Source organism: Medicago sativa, chromosome 4, assembly GCF_051527215.1.
Source record: "Medicago sativa cultivar Bolivia chromosome 4, Bolivia_mono, whole genome shotgun sequence".
Lineage (NCBI taxonomy): Eukaryota > Viridiplantae > Streptophyta > Magnoliopsida > Fabales > Fabaceae > Medicago > Medicago sativa.
Window position 1 is genome coordinate 21,338,816 of NC_140752.1, and position 15,181 is coordinate 21,353,996.

The 15,181-nt window shown below is 37.0% G+C and overlaps 1 non-coding gene across 1 annotated transcript; it reads left to right on the forward strand.

Moving 5' to 3' along the window:
• The first annotated feature begins 12,502 nt into the window (after positions 1–12,502).
• Positions 12,503–12,609, forward strand: LOC146927106 (small nucleolar RNA R71). The gene has a single exon (XR_015009102.1). It is a non-coding gene; the product is annotated as a small nucleolar RNA R71 (small nucleolar RNA).
• Positions 12,610–15,181: the final 2,572 nt, after the last annotated feature.

Below are 15,181 nucleotides of genomic sequence, written 5' to 3' on the forward strand. Positions count from 1 at the left end.
AGCCTTATCGAGTCAAAGCATGTAATAGTTCCTAGGAAATCTAATGAGCATATCTACGACTTCCATGGTTTATTTTAGAAATTTCAAAAACGGCCAAAATGGTGGTAAAGTGAATTTCCTTGTTAATTTACGGATTTTACTCGTTTTTGACCCTTTTTCTTTCACTTAAAAGCGCATAAAGTGGCCTAGCCTTATCAAATCGAAGCATGTAATAGTTCCAAGGAAATCTAACAAGCATATCTACGACTTCCATGGTTTATATTAGAATTTTCAAAAACGGCCAACATGGGGGTAATTTCCTTGTTAATTTACGGATTTTACTCGTTTTTGACCCTTTTTCTTTCACTAGAAAAGGCATAAAGTGGCCTAAACTTAACGAATCGAAGCATGTAATAGTTCCAAGGAAATCTAACAAGCATATCTACGACTTCCATGGTTTATATTAGAATTTTCAAAAACGGCCAACATGGGGGTAATTTCCTTGTTAATTTACGGATTTTACTCGTTTTTGACCCTTTTTCTTTCACTAGAAAAGGCATAAAGTGGCCTAAACTTAACGAATCGAAGCATGTAATAGTTCCTAGGAAATCTAACGAGCATATCTATGACTTCCATGGTTTATATTAGAATTTTCAAAATCGGCCAACATGGGGGTAATTTCCTTGTTAATTTACGGATTTTACTCGATTTTGATCCTTTTTCTTTCACTAAAATGGGCGTAAAGTGGCCTAGCCTTATCGAATCGAAGCATGTAATAGTTCCTAGGAAATCTAATGAGCATATCTACGACTTCCATGGTTGATTTTAGAAATTTCAAAAACGGCCAAAATGGTGGTAAAGTGAATTTCCTTGTTAATTTACGGAGTTTACTCGTTTTTGACCCTTTTTCTTTCACTAAAAAGAGCATAAAGTGGCCTAGCCTTATCGAATCGAAGCATGTAATAGTTCCTAGGAAATCTAATGAGCATATCTACGACTTCCGTGGTTAATTTTAGAAATTTCAAAAACGGCCAAAATGGTGGTAAAGTGAATTTCCTTGTTAATTTACGGATTTTACTCATTTTTGACCCTTTTTCTCTCACTAAAAAGGGCATAAAGTTGCCTAGCCTTATCAAATCGAAGCATGTAATAGTTCCTAGGAAATCTAACAAGCATATCTACGACTTCCATGGTTTATATTAGAATTTTCAAAAACGGCCAACATGGGGGTAATTTCCTTGTTAATTTACGGATTTTACTCGATTTTGATCCTTTTTCTTTCACTAAAAAAGGCATAAAGTGGCCTAGCCTTATCGAATCGAAGCATGTAATAGTTCGTAGGAAATCAAACAAACATATCTACGACTTGAATGGTCTATATTAGAATTTTCAAAAACGGCCAACATAGGGGTAATTTCCTTGTTAATTTCCGGATTTTACTCGATTTTGATCATTTTTCTTTCACTAAAAAGGGCATAAAGTGGCCTAGCCTTATCGAATCGAAGCATGTAATAGTTCCTAGGAAATTTAATGAGCATATCTACGACTTCCATGGTTGATTTTAGAAATTTCAAAAACGGCCAAAATGGTGGTAAAGTGAATTTCCTTGTTAATTTACGGATTTTACTCGTTTTTGACCCTTTTTCTTTCACTAAAAAGGGCATAAAGTGGCCTAGCATTATCAAATCGAAGCATGTAATAGTTCCTAGGAAATCTAACAAGCATATCTACGACTTCCATGGTTTATATTACAATTTTCAAAAACGGCCAACATGGCGGTAATTTCCTTGTTAATTTACGGATTTTACTCATTTTTGACCCTTTTCTTTCACTCAAAAAGGCATAAAGTGGCCTAGCCTTATCGAATCGAAGCATGTAATAGTTCCAAGGAAATCTAACAAGCATATCTACGACTTCCATGGTTTATATTAGAATTTTCAAAAACGGCCAACATGGGGGTAATTTCCTTGTTAATTTACGGATTTTACTCGTTTTTGACCCTTTTTCTTTCACTAGAAAAGGCATAAAGTGGCCTAAACTTAACGAATCGAAGCATGTAATAGTTCCTAGGAAATCTAACGAGCATATCTATGACTTCCATGGTTTATATTAGAATTTTCAAAATCGGCCAACATGGGGGTAATTTCCTTGTTAGTTTACGGATTTTACTCGATTTTGATCCTTTTTCTTTCACTAAAAAGGGCATAAAGTGGCCTAGCCATATCGAATCGAAGCATGTAATAGTTCCTATGAAATCTAATGAGCATATCTACGACTTCCATGGTTGATTTTAGAAATTTCAAAAACGGCCAAAATGGTGGTAAAGTGAATTTCCTTGTTAATTTACGGAGTTTACTCGTTTTTGACCCTTTTTCTTTCACTAAAAAGAGCATAAAGTGGCCTAGCCTTATCGAATCGAAGCATGTAATAGTTCCTAGGAAATCTAATGAGCATATCTACGACTTCCGTGGTTGATTTTAGAAATTTCAAAAACGGCCAAAATGGTGGTAAAGTGAATTTCCTTGTTAATTTACAAATTTTACTCGTTTTTGACCCTTTTTCTCTCACTAAAAAGGGCATAAAGTGGCCCAGCCTTATCAAATCGAAGCATGTAATAGTTCCTAGGAAATCTAACAAGCATATCTACGACTTCCATGGTTTATATTAGAAATTTCAAAAACGGCCAACATGGGGGTAATTTCCTTGTTAATTTACGGATTTTACTCGTTTTTGACCCATTTTCTTTCACTAAAAAAGGCATAAAGTGGCCTAGCCTTATCGAATCGAAGCATGTAATAGTTCCTAGGAAATCTAATGAGCATATCTACGACTTCCATGGTTGATTTTAGAAATTTCAAAAACGGCCAAAATGGTGGTAAAGTGAATTTCCTTGTTAATTTACGGATTTTACTCGTTTTTGACCCTTTTTCTTTCACTAAAAGAGCATAAAGTGGCCTAGCCTTATCAAATCGAAGCATGTAATAGTTCCAAGGAAATCTAACAAGCATATCTACGACTTCCACGGTTTATATTAGAATTTTCAAAAACGGCCAACATGGGGGTAATTTCTTTGTTAATTTACGGATTTTACTCGTTTTTGACCCTTTTCTTTCACTAAAAAAGGCATAAAGTGGCCTAGCCTTATCGAATCGAAGCATGTAATAGTTCCTAGGAAATCTAATGAGCATATCTACGACTTCCGTGGTTGATTTTAGAAATTTCAAAAACGGCCAAAATGGTGGTAAAGTGAATTTCCTTGTTAATTTACGGATTTTACTCGTTTTTGACCCTTTTTCTTTCACTAAAAATTGCATAAAGTGGCCTAGCCTTATCAAATCGAAGCATGTAATAGTTCCTAGGAAATCTAACAAGCATATCTACGACTTCCATGGTTTATATTAGAATTTTTAAAAACGGCCAACATGGGGGTAATTTCCTTGTTAATTTACGGATTTTACTCGTTTTTGACCCTTTTCTTCCACTAAAAAAAGCATAAAGTGGCCTAGCATTATCAAATCGAAGCACGTAATAGTTCCAAGGAAATCTAACAAGCATATCTACGACTTCCATGGTTTATATTAGAATTTTCAAAAACGGCCAACATGGGGGTAATTTCTTTGTTAATTTACGGATTTTACTCGTTTTTGACGCTTTTCTTTCACTAAAAAAGGCATAAAGTGGCCTAGCCTTATCGAATCGAAGCATGTAATAGTTCCTAGGAAATCTAATGAGCATATCTACGACTTCCGTGGTTGATTTTAGAAATTTCAAAAACGGCCAAAATGGTGGTATAGTGAATTTCCTTGTTAATTTACGGATTTTACTCGTTTTTGACCCTTTTTCTTTCACTAAAAAGGGCATAAAGTGGCCTAGCCTTATCAAATCGAAGCATGTAATAGTTCCTAGGAAATCAAACAAGCATATCTACGACTTCCATGGTTTATATTAGAATTTTCAAAAACGGCCAACATGGGGGTAATTTCCTTGTTAATTTACGGATTTTACTCGATTTTGATCCTTTTTCTTTCACTAAAAAAGGCATAAAGTGGCCTAGCCTTATCGAATCGAAGCATGTAATAGTTCGTAGGAAATCTAACAAACATATCTACGACTTGAATGGTCTATATTAGAATTTTCAAAAACGGCCAACATAGGGGTAATTTCCTTGTTAATTTACGGATTTTACTCGATTTTGATCATTTTTCTTTCACTAAAAAGGGCATAAAGTGGCCTAGCCTTATCGAATCGAAGCATGTAATAGTTCCTAGGAAATTTAATGAGCATATCTACGACTTCCATGGTTGATTTTAGAAATTTCAAAAACGGCCAAAATGGTGGTAATGTGAATTTCCTTGTTAATTTACGAATTTTACTCGTTTTTGACCCTTTTTCTTTCACTAAAAAGGGAATAAAGTGGCCTAGCATTATCAAATCGAAGCATGTAATAGTTCCTAGGAAATCTAACAAGCATATCTACGACTTCCATGGTTTATATTAGAAATTTCAAAAACGGCCAACATGGGGGTAATTTCCTTGTTAATTTACGGATTTTACTCATTTTTGACCCTTTTCTTTCACTAAAAAAGGCATAAAGTGGCCTAGCCTTATCGAATCGAAGCATGTAATAGTTCCTGGAAATCGAATGAACATATCTACGACTTCCATGGTTTATTTTAGAAATTTCAAAAACGGCCAAAATGGTGGTAAAGTTAATTTCCTTGTTAAGTTACGAATTTTACTCGTTTTTGACCCTTTTTCTTTCACTAAAAAGAGCATAAAGTGGCCTAGCCTTATCAAATCGAAGCATGTAATAGTTCCAAGGAAATCTAACAAGCATATCTACGACTTCCATGGTTTATATTAGAATTTTCAAAAACGGCCAACATGGGGGTAATTTCCTTGTTAATTTACGGATTTTACTCGTTTTTGACCCTTTTCTTTCACTAAAAAAGGCATAAAGTGGCCTAGCCTTATCGAATCGAAGCAAGTAATAGTTCCTAGGAAATCTAATGAGCATATCTACGACTTCCATGGTTGATTTTAGAAATTTCAAAAACAGCCAAAATGGTGGTAAAGTGAATTTCCTTGTTAATTTACGGATTTTACTCGTTTTTGACCCTTTTTCTTTCACTAAAAAGAGCATAAAGTGGTCTAGCCTTATCAAATCGAAGCATGTAATAGTTCCAAGGAAATCTAACAAGCATATCTACGACTTCCATGGTTTATATTAGAATTTTCAAGAACGGCCAACATGGGGGTAATTTCCTTGTTAATTTACGGATTTTACTCGTTTTTGACCCTTTTTCTTTCACTAGAAAAGGCATAAAGTGGCCTAAACTTAACGAATCGAAGCATGTAATAGTTCCTAGGAAATCTAACGAGCATATCTATGACTTCCATGGTTTATATTAGAATTTTCAAAATCGGCCAACATGGGGGTAATTTCCTTGTTAATTTACGGATTTTACTCGATTTTGATCCTTTTTCTTTCACTAAAAAGGGCATAAAGTGGCCTAGCCTTATCGAATCGAAGCATGTAATAGTTCCTAGGAAATCTAATGAGCATATCTACGACTTCCATGGTTGATTTTAGAAATTTCAAAAACGGCCAAAATGGTGGTAAAGTGAATTTCCTTGTTAATTTACGGAGTTTACTGGTTTTTGACCCTTTTTCTGTCACTAAAAAGAGCATAAAGTGGCATAGCCTTATCGAATCGAAGCATGTAATAGTTCCTAGGAAATCTAATGAGCATATCTACGACTTAAGTGGTTGATTTTAGAAATTTCAAAAACGGCCAAAATGGTGGTAAAGTGAATTTCCTTGTTAATTTACGGATTTTACTCGTTTTTGACCCTTTTTCTCGCACTAAAAAGGGCATAAAGTGGCCTAGCCTTATCAAATCGAAGCATGTAATAGTTCCTAGGAAATCTAACATGCATATCTACGACTTCCATGGTTTATATTAGAATTTTCAAAAACGGCCAACATGGGGGTAATTTCCTTGTTAATTTACGGATTTTACTCGATTTTGATCCTTTTTCTTTCACTAAAAAAGGCATAAAGTGGCCTAGCCTTATCGAATCGAAGCATGTAATAGTTCGTAGGAAATCTAACAAACATATCTACGACTTGAATGGTCTATATTAGAATTTTCAAAAACGGCCAACATAGGGGTAATTTCCTTGTTAATTTACGGATTTTACTCGATTTTGATCATTTTTCTTTCACTAAAAAGGGCATAAAGTGGCCTAGCCTTATCGAATCGAAGCATGTAATAGTTCCTAGGAAATTTAATGAGCATATCTACGACTTCCATGGTTGATTTTAGAAATTTCAAAAACGGCCAAAATGGTGGTAAAGTGAATTTCCTTGTTAATTTACGGATTTTACTCGTTTTTGACCCTTTTTCTTTCACTAAAAAGGGCATAAAGTGGCCTAGCATTATCAAATCGAAGCATGTAATAGTTCCTAGGAAATCTAATGATAGGGCCAAACCGCAAGTGCACGGCCTATCGAAGTAATAGTAGTAAGTAGAGTTATCGTTCCGCTAGGGAGTTGGTCAATCCAATTAGCTTTTAGAAATTGATTAGAAGAGGAAGAAATAAGAAGTTGGAGAGTGCAGTTTTTGAAGGTAAATAACAATAATATTAAAAAGCCTTGGGATCATTGGTTCATCGTAATAACGAATCTTTTCACAAGCAAGCCTTAAACTTATAATTAAACGTTAATCCTAATTACTAAGGACAAGTTTCTCTTTAGCATATCACAGCTCCTCTCGAAGTCAGTGAGTGTATCCCTCCAACAACCACACCTATTCTCATGGGTGATTGCCTTTGGGACCCTTGAAGATCGAAACTTTATGTGTCCCAAGGTTTGCTAGACTATTCTCATGTTTCGCAAACCTTGTCTAAATTCACTTGTTCGGATATCAAAGCTCTGCGTTCGCTTTATGAATTGATACCTGTGATGATGAATTAATCATTATCAAACCCTCCGCGTTCGCTTCCACAGTTTGATAATAATTAATTCATGTTAAAACGGTGAATTTAGATTAGGAATTAGGGTAACAATTAATTAGGGTTTAAGACTTGGCTTGATCCGGATTACGTCATTAGACTTGTCCAACGATCCCAAGACAAAGAAGTCTACTCACTCATGTTCATCGTAGACATGGGGGAAGAAGAAAAATGCGATAAAAGTAAATTGCAAAGAAGAAAGTAAAAACGAAATAAAGACTTTATTGAAATAGCAATTGAAATAAACAAAGTAAAGATGATTTGTTTATGGTGGAGAGCTACTCTATTTATAGCTTTACAATCGACTTAGAAACTAAGCAACTAAAAGGATAAAACGGTAAAGCTGCAACAGGGTAACTTGGGCCCGAAGAAAAGCAGCAAAACAGGTCCTGGAGACGGGCACGGCCGTGCCACATGTTGGCACGGGCCGTGCCAAGCTTCTGGTAAAGGGAATTGTATTTTTGCCCCGTATCTTCGTATTCTTGCGCTGTATTTTGCTCCAGTCCTCTTTCTTTTGCTCCAAGGCACCTTCCACCATATATTTATTCCTAAAATAAAATAAAAGACAATTTGAAGTAAAATATTCTAAACTAAAATAAAATGCAATAAAATAAAATCAAATCTAAGATAAAACTAAACTAAATAAGGCAATAATTAATACTATCTATGACTCATCAAACTCCCCCACACTTGAATCTTTGCTTGTCCTCAAGCAAAAGGCAGCAAACATAGCAGCAACAAAGATTGATTCATGGCAATATTAAGAACATAAGTCTCAAAGAAAGGTTTTGTTCCAAGTACACTAATTACAATTTCAAATACTTCTCATGAACCTATTCTACCCAACATCAAGTTTCAAGTGAGTGTGTGTGTGCAGTCCAACCCTTTTCTTGCTCCTGTATAAGACAGATATTATGAGGAATAGGTTCTATCCTTAGTGCTAAAGTAACCGAGAAAAGTCCTTTCTTCATTTCATATAAGAGTGATGGGAATTCAAGTTAAAATTAAATTAGATATAACAATTAAGCACAAGGGGCTGCAGATGCTTAGGGGCTATCTATCCTCGTAGGGAGTCTTCTCGGATGTAATTGTCCTTTCCCCCTAGATTCAAAATCACCCTAAGTAGTGCTGCAAAATTATTGTTTGTTTCATCTCCGCGTAGGAAGTCTTTTTGGATGTAATTGTCCTTTCCCCCTAGCATTGATGAATTTGTTTCACATTAAGTTCAAATTAGGGAGTCACCACCACAATTAGGAAGTTAGGGATTGTCCTTTCCCCCACATGTTGGTGCCATTCTCCCGCCCCATTTAACATTTAACAAATTAATAAGAATATAACAATTAAGAACAATTTGATTAATTTTCCCACACAAACTTATACTACTTTTACTCTTAAGACTTTAAAGGGTCTAAGTTAACACTAAAGATAGAACGTGTTCCTTAAAATACCTATTCATACAATTGCTCAAGGATTGCAACCGGGTGCTTTTCTCATTGGAGAATTTTCACATCAAAACAGGATATGGGCATAGCAAGAACATAAGAAACACAAGAAACTACTTTTATGTACAAGAAACAACCTTTAGAGAAGAGACAAAACAAAAATTTTCATGCCATATTCACATTAAAAACAAGCTACTTAGTCATGCCTCTTGCTATAAAAACAAAACAAAAGAATAAAGTTCAAGGGAGTTTGGGAACACTACGACTCTAGACACTTTATTAGGCCCCCCCCCCCCCACACTTAGGGGAAGCATTGTCCTCAATGATTCAAAGGAAAAAGAAATTAAACGAAGAAGAAGAAGAAGAAGAGATAGAATAAGGAGAAAGAAGGAGATGAGTAGAAGAATGAGAGAGATAGGGAGAAGAAGAAGGGAAGAGAGGAAGAGGAAAGCTCACATTTGTTTATTGAGGTCCGTAAGGAGGACCTTGAAGTTGGAGGTGTTGCATCATCCGACGGAGCATCTCATTATTTTCATCATTGACACGGTTGCCCCTTTGAACTTCATTGCGAAGGCCGGAGATTTCAACACCTTGCCTTTGTTGCTCGGTGCTCATCCTCTCGATCTCATTATGGATCCATGTCCATCTTTGATTTTCATTAAGCTCACCGGCTGCATGGCCATGGTGCCCCTCTTGGTGCAAGTTAGCACCTTCTCCTTCATCATGGTGCAAGTTAGCACCTTCTCCCTCATCATCTTGTTGTTCTAGAACCTGCACATCATCAACATACAACCAATTTTCTTCCACCTCGGTGGTAGTCCGAGATGGGTTAGGCAATAAAAACACGATTGGCACATTTAGCTTAAGTTGGTAATGGAGTGGTGGACGATGTTTAATGAAATTCATAGCAATGAGGGTTTCCCGGTTAAGCTTATTGTTTCCCTCAATTGGTTTGATCCCCTCATCCTCACTCACACCAAAACACTTAGCTATGTATGTAATGATGCCACCCACCACTATGTCTCCCCTACCGGCTGGTCTAGTAGCTACAAAGTCTAGGTAATCAATCAAGTAAAAGCCAGTGTTGACGGGGTGGTTGTAGAGCATTGCCCATAACATGAACAACTCATCGGTTCTAGTGTTTCCTAGCTCGGTTCTTCCCCAAATGGTGCAAGCCATGACCCTCTGAAGGTACCTAAGTACGGGGTTGTGAATGTTGCTAGCTTTGTTGGCTCTAGGGACATAGTTATCAAGGCCGGTGATACGGTTCCAAAAGGCAGCTGGGTCATAGTTATCCGGTTTTAGACTATCATCCCAATGATCATGATTATACCCCTCATTGACAAAACCTAAGGCTTCACAAAAGTGCTGAAGAGACATATTATAATCAATGTTCAATAACCGGAAAACAACTCTATGATTAGGGTTATCAAAATTCAACTTATCTTTGGTGAAAACAAGTGAGCTTAAAAATTCATAAGTAAAATTCTCATAACCCCTCATAGGTGTTAGCATATCAGTCCAACCTAGCCTACCCATCAACCTAAAAACATCATCTCTAAGCCCTAGCACTTGCAAATCATAGGAATCAGGATATCTAGAGGGATGTAAGGTTTTAGAAGTAAGAATTTTGTACCTGTCCCTTTGTTTGTTGTCTTTGAACTGAATTCCATGATTCTTGACTTGTGTTTGCTTCTTTGGGGGAGGACCGGAAGAACTTGCTGGTTCCTTTCCACTTCTTCTTCTTGAAGCCATTTGACCTTGGTTATGGTTGGTATGAAAGTTTGGGGTTTGGGAAGATTTTTGGTGGAAAGGATTGGTTAAGGGTTGGGGTTGATGTTTAAGGAAGGTTTGTTGGTTTGGATGTGGAGATTGGTTAAGGTTTTGTGGTTTTTGGGTTAGGTTTTGAAAGATTAGGGTTTTGGTGAATTATGGGTTTGAATGGGTGAAGGGTGTTTTTGATTGGTGGTTTTTGTTTTGGATGAAGTTTGTGGTTGATTGGTGAAAGAATTGAGTGATTTGGTTAAGAATTGAGGGAGATATGAAGGTTTGAAGGTTATGGAGGTTTAGAGAGAAGTTTGAAAGATGAAAGAGGGTTGTGGTTTGTGAATGAGGAAGAAGGAAGAAAAATTTGATGTTATAGGGTGTGCAGAGATCGGGCACGGCCGTGCCACCCTTGGCACGGGCCGTGCCAACTTTCTGTTGCTCATGTCCCCTTTTTTGTTCACAAACCTGGCACGGTTGTGCCAGCTTCAGCACGGGCCGTGCCAACCTTCTGGTAAGGAGGGCTTCAAAAATTTTCAATTTCTTGATTTTTTTTCGAATCACACTTGGACAACTACCTGCAAAACAACTTAAAACAAAACAAAAGCAGTAAAATGCGTGGGTTGCCTCCCACGAAGCGCTCTTTTAATGTCATTAGCTTGACGGTTAGAAAGAGTCCTTAGAATGGATCAAAGATATCATATTGTGCAGATGACGTTATAAAACGTTCTTTCACAACATGATCGTTAAGCATGCAACAAGAGTAAAGAGCGGGACCTTTCATAACGTTTTCCAACTCAAATCCTACCATCTTATCACTCACTTGAAAGACTATCCTACCAAGTTTAACATCAATGAGAGCTCCCGCAGTTGCAAGGAAGGGTCTACCTAGGATTATAGGGACATCATCGTCCTCTTCAATGTCAACGACTACAAAATCAGTGGGGATGTATATCCCCTCTATCTTAACAGGTATGTCCTCGACAAATCCTACAAGTTTCATGGTAGAACGATCAGCAATTTTTAATTCCATCTCGGTAGGTTTTAACTCTCCTATCCCTATCCTTTTAAGAAGAGACAAAGGCAGCAAACTAACACTAGCTCCTAAGTCACATAAGGCTTTGTTTATGGTTTCATTCCCAATTTCACATGGTATGGCAAAGCTACCTGGATCTCTAAGCTTAGGGGGTGCTTCTTGGATGATTGCACTAGTTTCCTTAGCCAAGGCTATTGTCTCATTATGCTCTATAACCCTTTTCTTTGAAAAAATTTCCTTTAAAAACTTGGCATATAGAGGCATCCTAGACAAAGCTTCAGCAAAGGGAAGTTTAATGTAAATCTTCCTAAGTATGTTAACAAATTTTTCAAATTTACCCTCTAGTTTAAGCTTATCAGGATTTAAGGGGGATGGAGTTTTGTTTTCTTCAAGTGGTTTAGCTTCTTCTATCACAATTTTATCACCTACAGGCTTGACATTTTCTTTCCCAACGTTTTTAACCTTAGCAAAAGTTTCGCCTAACTTACTACCCCCAAAAGATATGACATTAACTTGGGCTTTGGGATTGGCTTCGGTTTGACCAGGAAAGACTCCCGGTGTTTGGGAAGATGTAGCCACTTGTTGGGCTATTTGGGCGATTTGTGTTTCAAGCATTTTAGAGTGAGTAGCAATAGAATCAACCTTGGTATTGAGCTTGGAAAGAGAATCATTCAGAAATCCAGTTTGGTTTTTGAGTTCTTGAAGTTGTTTGTTTTGGTTGGCAATAGAGTTTTCCAACAAAATTTCCAAATTGGATTTTTGAGTGAATCTTTGGTTGTTTGCGTAACCGGGTGGTGCTACTTGTCCATAGGGATTTTGGTTTTTATAAAAATTTTGATTTTGTCGCATCCCTTGGTTGTATTGAGCATAATTCATTTGCTCAACACCATTAATAGCACTACCTAGTTGGCAATCAACACCAGCATAACCAGCTATACCACATATTTCACAAGAAGGAGTAGATGCAGAATTGATAGCACTAACATTGAATTTTTCAAGTTTTTCAGTTAGTGTATCAATTTTAGAAGCAAGGTGATCATAGTTAGAGACTTCGTGTATACCTGCCTCCTTTTTGGAGGGTGAAGAACTAGAGATGGCTCTCTCGTCGGTCCATTTGTAATGATTCTGAGCCATGTCTTCAATTAGGGCATACGCTTCCGTGTAGTTCTTGTTCATAAGTGCCCCACCTGCAGCTGCATCAACAGACATCTTAGTGGTATAAGACAAGCCATTATAAAAAGTGTGGACTATAAGCCACTTCTCTAGGCCATGGTGGGGACAAAGTCTTAGCATTTCTTTGAAATGCTCCCACGCCTCATAGAGAGATTCCCCATCTTTTTGGTTGAACCGCGTGATTTGGTCTCTAAGTTTAGCGGTTTTAGATGGTGGAAAGAAACGGGCAAGGAATGCTTGCCTCATCTGATCCCATGAAGTAATGGAACTGACTTCGAGGGAATGGAACCAAGCGCTAGCTCTATCCCTTAAGGAAAAGGGAAAGAGATGAAGTCTTACGGCTTCTTGGTTCTCCTTCATGGTTCCACTAATTCGTAGGAAAACAGAGATGTGAAGATTGGGATCCTCAGTGGGGGATCCCGAGAATTGGTTTTGCTGCACCAAGTTAAGTAGGGCAGGCTTGATTTCAAAGTTGTCATCCTCAACCGTTGGGTACACAATAACAGCTTGTGGCTCAGCCGTAGACGGCGTTGCATACTCTTTGAGAGTGCGATTGGCCATGACGGTGTTATTTTGTGTGTCTCTCTTTCGTCTATGCAAATACCTTTCGATCTCGTTGATTATTACAACTCGATTTCTAGTTTTTCGCATAAAAAAAATTGAGGACCCAAGAAGTTAATAATGACAGAAAAATAAAAAGTTAAAAATAAAAAAGAAAAAGAGAGAGAAGAAGAGAGAATTCTAATCACTAAGTAAAAGCTAATTAAATTAGTTAACTCCCCGGCAACGGCGCCAAAAACTTGATAGGGCCAAACCGCAAGTGCACGGCCTATCGAAGTAATAGTAGTAAGTAGAGTTATCGTTCCGCTAGGGAGTTGGTCAATCCAATTAGCTTTTAGAAATTGATTAGAAGAGGAAGAAATAAGAAGTTGGAGAGTGCAGTTTTTGAAGGTAAATAACAATAATATTAAAAAGCCTTGGGATCATTGGTTCATCGTAATAACGAATCTTTTCACAAGCAAGCCTTAAACTTATAATTAAACGTTAATCCTAATTACTAAGGACAAGTTTCTCTTTAGCATATCACAGCTCCTCTCGAAGTCAGTGAGTGTATCCCTCCAACAACCACACCTATTCTCATGGGTGATTGCCTTTGGGACCCTTGAAGATCGAAACTTTATGTGTCCCAAGGTTTGCTAGACTATTCTCATGTTTCGCAAACCTTGTCTAAATTCACTTGTTCGGATATCAAAGCTCCGTGTTCGCTTTATGAATTGATATCTGTGATGATGAATTAACCATTATCAAACCCTCCGCGTTCGCTTCCACAGTTTGATAATAATTAATTCATGTTAAAACGGTGAATTTAGATTAGGAATTAGGGTAACAATTAATTAGGGTTTAAGACTTGGCTTGATCCGGATTACGTCATTAGACTTGTCCAACGATCCCAAGACAAAGAAGTCTACTCACTCATGTTCATCGTAGACATGGGGGAAGAAGAAAAATGCGATAAAAGTAAATTGCAAAGAAGAAAGTAAAAACGAAATAAAGACTTTATTGAAATAGCAATTGAAATAAACAAAGTAAAGATGATTTGTTTATGGTGGAGAGCTACTCTATTTATAGCTTTACAATCGACTTAGAAACTAAGCAACTAAAAGGATAAAACGGTAAAGCTGCAACAGGGTAACTTGGGCCCGAAGAAAAGCAGCAAAACAGGTCCTGGAGACGGGCACGGCCGTGCCACATGTTGGCACGGGCCGTGCCAAGCTTCTGGTAAGGGGAATTGTATTTTTGCCCCGTATCTTCGTATTCTTGCGCTGTATTTTGCTCCAGTCCTCTTTCTTTTGCTCCAAGGCACCTTCCACCATATATTTATTCCTAAAATAAAATAAAAGACAATTTGAAGTAAAATATTCTAAACTAAAATAAAATGCAATAAAATAAAATCAAATCTAAGAAAAAACTAAACTAAATAAGGCAATAATTAATACTATCTATGACTCATCATCTAACAAGCATATCTACGACTTCCATGGTTTATATTAGAATTTTCAAAAACGGCCAACATGGGGGTAATTTCCTTGTTAATTTACGGATTTTACTCATTTTTGACCCTTTTCTTTCACTAAAAAAGGCATAAAGTGGCCTAGCCTTATCGAATCGAAGCATGTAATAGTTCCTAGGAAATCTAATGAGCATATCTACGACTTCCATGGTTTATTTTAGAAATTTCAAAAATGGCCAAAATGGTGGTAAAGTGAATTTCCTTGTTAATTTACGGATTTTACTCGTTTTTGACCATTTTTCTTTCACTTAAAAGCGCATAAAGTGGCCTAGCCTTATCAAATCGAAGCATGTAATAGTTCCAAGGAAATCTAACAAGCATATCTACGACTTCCATGGTTTATATTAGAATTTTCAAAAACGGCCAACATGGGGGTAATTTCCTTGTTAATTTATGGATTTTACTCGTTTTTGACCCTTTTCTTTCACTAAAAAAGGCATAAAGTGGCCTAGCCTTATTGAATCGAAGCATGTAATAGTTCCTAGGAAATCTAATGAGCATATCTACGACTTCCATGGTTGATTTTAGAAATTTCAAAAACAGCCAAAATGGTGGTAAAGTGAATTTCCTTGTTAATTTACGGATTTTACTCGTTTTTGACCCTTTTTCTTTCACTAAAAAGAGCATAAAGTGGTCTAGCCTTATCAAATCGAAGCATGTAATAGTTCCAAGGAAATCTAACAAGCATATCTACGACTT